Below are 10,799 nucleotides of genomic sequence, written 5' to 3'. Positions count from 1 at the left end.
ACTGGTACGCCGCCGGTATTACATGAAAGCCACTACAAATTTTGGTACGCCGGAGTAAACGCCACATGAAACGCCACCGAAAACGACAACGCTCTTGCTTTTACCCAGCTAATGGGCAAAGAAACTTCATGCGGAGCTTAAACATGCGCTACCTAGAAGTTCAATGCGCCGCTGGACTCGTAGTGGTATGCCACCGGTATGCCTCCGGTACGCCGCCGATACGAACTGGTACGCCAAAAACCAATGCAAATTTTGGTACGCTGGAGTAAACGCCACATAAACGCCACCGGAAATGACAACGCTATTGCTTTTACCCAGTTGATGGGCAAAGAAACTTCATGCAGAGCTTAACCAGGTGCAACGTGGAAGTTCAATTGGCACATTAGAAGAAATATATTGGTTAAATATACGCTTTTTCCAGGTGGGAAACAATTAGCACATTAGTAGAAAGATATTGGTTAACAGAACCCATTGCCAATGAAACTAAAAACAGAGTCATTGGTTAACAAAATTAACTACCAACAACAATCACAAAATACCATTACAGGTCAAGAGTGTTCTCATGCTCGTACCGATGAAAGAAATTAAAAACTATTGTTAAAATACAACTTTAGTTCATAAAGAAGGTGATCAATTTAACATCCACCCTCTCACGGCCCACAATTAAAAGTTCCTCAGTGCCACAACCAAACCTCCTTCTGTTTTCAACGATGGCATACCTTCTGTTGGTTGCAATTGGTTAGATAATGTCCTTTGTAATGAGCTCATTCCCATAGTGCCTTCTAAGGTAAGGTATATCTTGCTGATAGGAAGGAAATATACTGTAAGATACATGATATAATAAATATAACCTCCTGCTGAAGAGATGGAAAAATATGGACAATAATTTTACCTGCCCGAAGTCCATACCCTTGAAAATTGAAAGACGGTCAATGTAGCGCATCACAAAAATACCGCAATCGGTCCTGCACCGATTGTTAAATCATAAACTAATCATCATATCATAAACTATACTCACAACTTTATTGAACAATGAGAGTGCTATGTAAACTTATTATCTTGTTGTGGACAGTCGGATACCTCTGTGATAGGCCAACGATCAGCTTCATGACCGCCCAAAACTATCAACCGTCTGACAACATCCAACTCCAGACATAACATAATAAAATCAAATTACATTACAACACATAAATAATTGTAGGCTATGACAGATACTTACAGTTTTACGAGCCGGTGCTTCTTCTGCCCACTGTCTATCTTTGTTATACAATGAGTTGTATATAGTGAACACCTTTCCATCGATATCGCCAAGCAAAAGTATGTAATCTCCTGAATGCAGAATTGGGATAAAAATTCTGCGAGCCAGTCGTATTTCTTCCAGCGGAATAGACGATTCCATGAACAAAGCAAAGTCTTTATCTGGATTCGTCACGGGCGGCACATAGCTTTCTTCTTACCCGCTTTGGGCGGGTTCGTCGGGACCTCAGGGTTGATCAATTGATGCATAGTCATACAATCAGAAGAGTGATGAGAGGTTCAATTTGTCAATGCCTATTGTGCATTAAAAGTATCTTGGTAGAACATGTGCTTACATGAAACGAGACAGGTAGGACATGAACCCTTCCCCCGGTTGAGCCACCAGGCTGCGATTCAATTTCCGAACATATGCATCGACTGCCAAGACAAGCAAACATATAGCACCACTTATACAAACGATTATTTAAGTAAACAGAAATCAGTAGTTTTGTCTCATTAACACTGGTAAGAACAAGATTTCTATTCACATCGTTGATAACCTCATCCCCCGTTTCGATGACGGTGCTAAGGTCGTGCTTCTTCTTGTCCCCAGAATGTTGTCTCTGGAACTCTTCAACGACCTTCTCATCGTGAGGCTCCAACATTTGAGAAAGCGGAGGGGGGGTTTCCACACATGGGACATGGACAGATTCTATGCTTTGTTTCTCAGTCACGTCCTTCTCCTTCCCATCTTCCACCGAGGTTGGAGGCTTCGACAACTGACTTGCCTTCTGCTTCTTTTTCCCTTTTTCCTTCCCCTCATGGGCAACAAATGTGCCTTGTTTGCTTGCCGCCTCCGACTCCTCCGCATCTTCCGACAACGTCGGAAGCTTCGGCATATCACATGTTTTCTGCTTCTTGACCCCTTTATCCTGCTTCCTCAAAACTTTCTCCTTATCCTGGGGAGGGAGCCGCTGTCTTTGGTTCTTCGGCTTCCGGCCGTGATCGTTTATTACTAAGCACCTCTCTCCTTCCAATAATAGAACCCTTGAAAGGGTATTCATTCTCAACTGTCTTTGGAGCCACATCCACATCCTCCCCCTTCTTTGCAGCCTTGCCATCTTTCAGCTGCCCTTTCTTCGATCTCTTCTTCTCCTCAACTAAGAAGCCTGAAGCATTCTGCTTCCGTAATTTCAAATTCAACGCAGATAATTCACTGCGGAGACGATTGTTTCCGGCCTGCAATTCCTCCACCCCCTTAAGGTTAGCCTCCAACTTCCTCAAGTTAGCTTCTTTTCTTTCGAATTCCTCGGCCTTCTAATTAAGAAGTGATTCTTTGCTACTTACTTCTCTCTCTCTCAGAGTCAAAGCAACATCCCTGTTCTGAAAATCAACCTCTCTAGAAGCTACCTCATGTGCAGGAGCTTTCGGCTACCTTGAGAAACAAAGCATGGCACAGAAGTGATTACATGTAAAAGAATATGGAAGCAACTAGTATTGAGAACATCTACTATACCTCATTAGTGGGTTCCTAGTGTTCAAAACCCTAGTTTCCATCTGCCTCTACATCCTTCTTGCACACCACCATGCCCTATCCCTTCTGCTACAGCCTAATTACAGAACATGTTCACGTACATAAAAAACAGTGTAACGTTAAACATTATGTGGTAATCTATATCACTCACTGCGGGTTGGATGGTTAACAACTCCTTATTTGACAATTGTAGCTCAACAATGAACTGCAAAATTTCAAACGACTCACATATATGTCAAAGCTCTATAAACAACTCCGTATCCACCAATTAACACTGCGTCCAACAATGATATTTTCTTACCTTCTGACCCTCTTCAAATCTAAAATACTTTTTTGTACAGTTCCCGGTCCGTCGACTTCCTGGCTTTGCATCCCTCCCATCTAAAATATCGTGGCACGGCATTCGGATTGGAGGGATATACGTAGCCGATGTGCTCATAAAACCAGACCTGTGATTTCACGAGCAAGAAGATTATACACTTAATCAAATGTAACATATTGATCATTGAAACTTCGGAGTGTGGAATACTAAGTATGCAATCCTAACCTGGTACGCAACTACCGAACCGTGGAAATATGTAGTCTTGCGCCTCCGACTTTCCCTTGTTATCCACTAGCATATCATACAACTTATTTCCCCCCGAATATTTAGAGATCTCTCCAACATCATCAAGATAATCACAAAAGAGAGAATCGACATTGTGCTTCGATGTAACGAATAAGAAAGTCGAAAACAAAAGCAAAATAAGTAGCCGTACACTCTCGTTCACTTTGAGAGGATCGAGTACACATTGTTTCAGTCTATCAAATATTATAGCACTATCAATGGAACTAAATGTGGCAAATGTCTGCCTAAATGGGGTACTTTCAGTCTTACCAGATTTACTTGGCTCCCCCTCTAAGGGCAACCCAAATATGGTACCAACATCAAGGGCAGTAAATGGTACCGACTGCCCACCAAGTTTATAGGACTTACCCCCTGTCTCCCAAGTAGGAATCAACTCTTCCAGAAGGGCTTTGTTTATAGGCATGTCATCTATTCTCCGTACTAACGTGGCGAATGGAGTCGTCCCCACAATGCTAGATGATCCTTCGTTAAGGTTAATTGTTTGTAGTAGTATTTAAATTTCTTAGCACTGCACCTCGAATCATACGGAACCTGCAAACAAGACGACCGAATTAAGTTATTCAACTACAATGATAATCAAACCTAACTTAACGACCCAACCCATCTCAAGTAATGGTAGAATTACTCTTTCTCACTGTCGGGTCAGTGGAAAAGAGTTAAATTTTTATGTGGGAACGAAAACAACTGTAACCGAAGCTTTGCCTGAAATTTTTACATGGGTACGCCACCGGAAACTTTTATAGCACTATCGCCATGTAAAAAAACCAAAGTAGATTTAAATAACGCCAATGGGAAACTAGTACGCCACCGGAAACGTCAGCGCTATCATTTTTACCCGGAAATTGATGGAAGGTGAGATCGACACCGCTACCGGAAATGCCACCGAAAACGCCAGCGCTCTTAATTGAACCCTGTTGTTGCAGAAGGGTAGAATCGATAGCGCTGAATGAAACGACAGCGCTATCAAATGAACCATCTGACTGCAGAAGGGTCGAATCGATAGCGCTGCAGGTAAAAGGTAACGTCACCTAAAAAGCCAGCGCTATAGGATGTACCCTAACACAGCGACAAGACCGAATCGATATCGATTCCAGAAATGCCAACTAAAACGCCAACGTTATGAAAATTTACCCATAAATTAGAAAAGGTCGAGTAGATAGCGGTAAGGGAAACGCCACCGGTTAGGTAAGTGTTTTTTCACATGACCATTTAACCTAGAAAAGGACGTTACTCCGGTGTGATCCACGCCGTCTCTTTTCAAATATCATGTTACTTATAGTTACAGTGTAACAAATGCAAGAAAAAAATCATTCATACCTCTCTCTCTTCATCCTTCCAGGCTTCACTGGTGCATCCACAAGAGGAACCTGCGCCGTTGGTGCAGTTGTTGCGGCTTTCTTGGATTTCTTCTGGCCCATTTTGCCTTTAGATTGGGGGGGGGGGGGGGATTTGATGAACGGAGGGAGTTTGATGAACGAATTCAAGGGTTTGCCGGTACAAACTGTTGAAAGGAAAGGGTTCAAATGAAGAAGATGATGAATACAGAGAGATGGAAACGGTTGAAATGGCAGGGATGCGCCAATTGTGGGACGGTTTTGGTTTAAATTTTTTACTAACGCCGGCAGTATTAATAAAGGACGCCACCGTTCCATGTACATGTCCACATGTGGTTGATCCGACCGTCTATGCATATCGGCGACAAGCAAGATTAAAACGAACCCAAGGGACTTTGGTTCAAACACAAATTTTGAAACCAAACCAAACCAGCTGTCAACAAAGGCGCCACCATTCGGAAAAGTTTATTTAGGACGTGTCAAACATCTTTCCATCTGCACTTATTTCCAACGGGCAGGATCGAAACGAACCCACGCTTCTATCGGTTCAAATACGCATTGAGACGAACCCAACGAAACCTCGTGTAGTGTGCCAAACATAAATGGGGGTGAGATGCATTAAATAACCGCCGGGGACCTACTGGCTGGAGACGTTGGACAGTAAAACACTCCCCCACGCCTGGAATTCTAAGAACCTCCGAAGGTTCTATCAGTAAACAAAAGGAAGAGGAAGTCGGTGTAATGACCCGGCTGGTTTTCCCTACGAAGAAACTAGTAAAATAATGAAAAAATGAATGATGAGGACCAACATACGAGGAGTCCTCTTGGTGTCGGAAGGGTATTAGGGTCTTTTTCCCACCCAATTTTGAAGCTTAGCCCTTTTTTGGTTCTTGTTTTAAAAGGTGCCCGTGATCCATACTTTCACTAAACATCGGCCCACATTCTATACTTTTCTCTTTTTCAATCGTTCCTTATCAATCGAAAAGAGTGCCCATATGTTTCCTAGGAGCAAATACAAAAATGTGTTTTTTCCGTTTTGAAGGAATGGAAAGACAGAAGGTTCCTCGATTTTATTCAATTATGTATTAATAACCACTTTGATGGAAAATTATAGCATCATTCAAGTAAATACAGATTGAAATCATATAAACATGAGCGTGTGATATATCTACACCTAATTCCGGACCAGTTAATGCAAGAACTATAACTAAAGGATATGATCTCCTATAAAATAAAAAAGATCATTCATACATAGCATAGACGCATAGTCCAAGCGGACTCACTTAAAATCTTTACTGAACTATGACCGGATTCGGAAACATGGTTTTATTCCAAAGAAAGAAGGGAAATAATTTGACTAGTACATTATTTCTTTGGCTCATTTTGTTCTGTGATTAATTGGGCCCATTTCTTTGGCACAGACATCAGCCTTTGTGTGCATGTTACAAAACGGGTCCGATTGGACTATTACAAGAGGACGACGCATTGAGTGAGAAAGAGGTACACCCAAAGAAGAAAACATGGTGCTACATAAAAGTCTTGCCATGAATGTTGCGACTACCACAACATATTCCATTGAAGAACGTTACCTACATGCATCATGTATTATCCAAAGTATGTACTCTGAACAATATTAATATTCACGTGTATGTAGTTTACTCTAAACAACATTTCCTACGAAGTTACTCTTTTAGGCCCTATTCGTTTTAGATTGCCACAGCCGATAGCAAACCCAAAACCGATTCTTGGGCTCAAAATTACAGTTAATTTTGTGTCCAATAATAGGTTAGGGCCTTAGCCTTTTATATCACTTGATTTTTGCAATAAGAATAAGAAAATAGAAAGGCAACTAATATTGGCACTACCATGTTTTAATAATTGCACAAACTCATCTCATGTTCTCCTTTCTAAGGGCTCTTTTGGAATTGCAACAGCTATTTAAATAATAAAAGACAAGCAGAGTCTTTGTAATTATGAAAATATGGTAGTGCCAATATCAGTAGCCAATATAAATTATCACCATAGGAACCAAGCTGGTTCCTGCTTTACACAATAAGAAATAAAAGATAATAAATTTATGAGGAAAGTGTTCCTTATCTGAGCTATAGCTCAAAACCACATGTGGCCCCACATTTTTGGGGGGATCCAAAGCCATCGTTTGGAAGGCCCTTGCATGGATAGGGTGTGTACCAAAATCAGCCACTAGGATCATCCTAACCCTGCCATTTGTGGAGGGAAAAAATGGGCAAAATAGAGACTTTACAAATAAAGCTCGAGGATTGGTACTCCATTGCTGTCATTTCATATGTATATGGTTACAATTATCTACGTTCGCAGTGTGCTTATGATGTAGTAGCGTCTATTTTCCCAGTGTGCTTATGATATGTAGCACCGGGCGGGTTGTTAGCTAGTGTGTATCATCTTACGAGAATTCAATATGGGGTGGATCAATCCGAAGAGGTTTGCATAAAAGTATTTGCCCCAAAGAGGTATGCATAAAAGTATTTGCCCCAAGAGGAATCCTAGAATCCGTCTGTTTTCTGGATTTGGAAAAGTGGTGATTTTCAAGAATGGGAATCTTATGATATGTTGGGAATCTCTTATGAAAATCATCCACGCCTGAAACATATCTTGATGCCTGAAAATTGGATAGGCTGGTCCCTACATAAGGATTATCTTATCATACATGGCTGATTTTTGGTACACATCCTATCCATGGAAGGGCCTTCCAAATGAATGCTTTGGATCTCCAAAAATGTGGGGCCACATGTGTGTATTTGGGGATATGATGATTAGATGAGTTCAATTGTGAACAGGTATAATCTGGATCAAAGGATTACACAAAATGCATTTCAACTGTCACAACTCAAAGAGGTGCAATCTGGACAGGATCACCAACAGGATGCGTAAGCCAGACCATAGGTTGACGATAGATCGCAACTCAACAATCAAAAGACGAGTAAATCGTATCAATTATCAGTTTATATATCAGTTGAGAAGAAATGGAAACATAACCATCTTAGACTGTCCCAAGTGAATTGCATACTAAACCATGGCCCTAGTTCTATTTCCACATATTGCCTCCAACACCACCACTTTGGCCAAAAACACTGGTAGCAGGCCTATCCGAATGTCCTAGAAATCATAAGCTGATGAAAATAATATAGCCAACTAAGCCAAACATCAAACAAGCAAAAATAAGATCAATCAAGTTGCAAGTAGTAATTTCAGCTGATATTCATATCAAGAAGCCATTTTTTTGGTTATGTAACACCTGAGAGCACACAGAAAGTAACATCGAGGACGCCACTTGGTAGGGAGTAACACCCAATGTACGACCTGGTAGCAAATCTACATCTCCGATCACCATACCATGTACAGTGCCAAAGATGGGTCCAAACTTTTTTGGACCAGTTAGTATATATCTAGCCATGAGGAGCATTTTTTCTGTAGGATGATAAAGAAACTGTTTGGGAATGAGCCTCTAGCTCAATGGTCAAGGTTTTGGTATTTAACCTGGCGGTCTGAGGTCCAACCCCAGCTTACCTATCAAAACAAAGAGGACGATAAAGAGACAGGAAGTATTCCAAACAAAAGATGTTTTTTAATGACATTCAAAGCCTGATGTCCGTGGCAGCAATTCAACAGCGAAAGAAAACCATCCGTAGTGTTGTAAACTTGTAATATCTTAGTTGTAAAACAAGGAAAGCATAACAATACCACCTACTAAGGACCAAATCCACAACTTTTAACAGATATAGAGCCAGAAATTATATATGTTCTCTTGAAACTATATATACTTCCTCCACGTCCAACTTCAAGCTCGCCTGAAAGTTTTGGCTGCTCACCGACTCTCTAAAGATATCAGTTGCTACTGGTTCTGATGATGATGTTGAAAGCGAATATATCTCCAACAGATATATATATATAGACCAGAGTCATAACCCTTCTCAGAGTAGTGTAGATAGGATGTGTTTCCTCTGCCCGACTCAGGTTCACGTGACGCTCCAAAGACAGTTCCAGATAATGCTACTCACCTCTCAACCATCCAATCAAACAGGGCAATTACTTACTCTTCTTTGAAACATCCCACCGCTATCCCTTTCTGCCAGTCCGGGAAGTTCTGCACATGCTGACAAAAGCAAAAGGGATTAGAATTCCTTGTGCTGCATATGAAACATTTAGGGGCCATTTGGATACATGGATTCTATAATCCAGGATTGTAAAATCCTGGATTTTATGAGCTAAAACCTAGATTTTACAATCCTGTAAATGTACAATCCAGGTCTTAGATTGTAATCCTGGATTATAAAAACCAGGCATCCAAACTGCCCTTTAATTTTTTTTATCAAAACACCAGTAACAGTTTTGAAAATGTTAAAAAGTGAGAGAAAACTACATGTTTCTCATGTTCCCTAATTCGCTATATGGTGAAATAATACTACTCTTTTAGCCAATGATCAGAATCATAGTGAGATAGCACCCCTCAATTTAAATCCTCCTAAAATGCATTACAAGGTAACCTTAACAGAGAATTAAAATTGAGTTTGCCAAGCCAGGGAGTCTAACAAGGACAGTCATGCCAAGTATGGTTGCAACATCTCAACAGAGCCAAACATAGCCACCCTCTCTCTCTCTCTCTCTCTCTCTCTCTCTCTCTCTCTCTCTCTCTCTGTGCCTGTACGGGACTGATATCCGCACTACCATATTTTGATAATGGTACTACTCAGGTGAATGAATGTTGATAGCATCTTGAGTATTGCAACACCCGTGAAAAGCTAACATAAAAAATTGTAAAATAAACTGGGTAGAGGAATTATCAAAATATGGTCGTGTGGATATCAGTTCCCTATATGAATTCTGAGCTCCGATTGGGTTGCTACAGGCTACAGTCCAGCTTGATTTGTAGATTAACCCAAATTAGATATCATAAGTCCTAACTAAAAGCTCATTCAAGCTTTAAAAAATTATGAAATGAAATCTATTTAAAGTTAACCTGATAAAAAGAACATAACTGTTGGTGAAAGATAAAATAAAGCTAGTGGTGGTTGGCTATGGTTGCTCTTGCAGGCAACCAAATCAGTGTTGAGCCAACCAACTCAGTGAGTCAGTGTTGAGCCCAGTTATACTCCTTGAACAATGATATCCTATTGTCCACAAATTGTTTCAATATCCACTGAGAATAGAAAACTTCCATAAATTGATAATATATCCTTATTAAGGGGGCGAGGTTTCTGAGGTAAATTTGGCTTAAAATTATTATTCAATAAAAGGTAAGTGTATGTTAAATTTATAGTCATAAAAAGGTAGCATTTTAAGGGTCAAACATTAAACATAAATAAGGACCAAGTTTTGCAAGGGAAATATTTCTGTCCCATGGTGGGTTACTCTCTGTATTTTGATATTTTCCATTGGTGGTAGTGATGAGACCTCCTGGCATGACACAGGGTGCCTTTCAGTCATAGGTTCCGCCAAATCCCACAAAGGCACCAGAGAATCCGAATTTGAACTCTCGCAGAGCACCATAACAGGCTTCATTTTATGAATGGTTGAGAATCTGAGATCGATACCCTGTCATATTGACTAGAGCATTAATCGTTCATTTTTATGAAGACTTCAGTACACAGAAACATGAGAGAACTTGATAGTTAATGTTGATAATTAGCTATGTTGAAAATTAATAGTTCTACATCTAAACAATAGGAATAATATTTTGAGAAAAGGGTTTAGCAAGAAAATTTAAATCTATTTTAGTTTTTATCAAGTGACCATTTTTCTATTTGTCAGCGTTCAAATTATTGTATAGGCACCATCGTGTTGATGCATTGAAAAGCCGGACAATATCAGCCTATACAATATAACTGATGGTTAACTAACAAATTTTATCCATTAAACACTTCTTAGTATTTTAAGTTAAGTGGAAGGCGGTGAAAGAGCGAGGGGGGATGATGTCTTATAAGATCAATTCCATATTCTATTTGATGATTATATAGAGTTATGAGATTTTAAGGAATTTGTTCCTAGGATAGAAGTTTCATTCAAGCATGAAAATGATTTATATCTTACG

The 10,799-nt window shown here is 40.1% G+C and overlaps 1 protein-coding gene across 5 annotated transcripts in view; it reads right to left on the bottom strand.

Annotated features, from left to right (window-relative positions):
- Window positions 1–8,314: 8,314 nt before the first annotated feature.
- LOC143856154 (nonsense-mediated mRNA decay factor SMG7-like) overlaps window positions 8,315–10,799 on the bottom strand; it is a 34,555-nt gene continuing 32,070 nt past the window's right edge. For all 5 annotated transcript variants that reach the window (XM_077366252.1, XM_077366253.1, XM_077366250.1 and 2 more), the window contains one exon: window positions 8,315–8,864. The gene's annotated coding sequence lies outside the window, so the exon portion shown is untranslated. The remainder of the gene's footprint in view (window positions 8,865–10,799) is intronic.

Source organism: Tasmannia lanceolata, unplaced genomic scaffold (assembly GCF_043159265.1).
Source record: "Tasmannia lanceolata isolate RefF3 unplaced genomic scaffold, GAP_Taslan_0.1 ptg000023l, whole genome shotgun sequence".
Lineage (NCBI taxonomy): Eukaryota > Viridiplantae > Streptophyta > Magnoliopsida > Canellales > Winteraceae > Tasmannia > Tasmannia lanceolata.
This window is presented reverse-complemented; position numbering and strand designations above follow the sequence as displayed.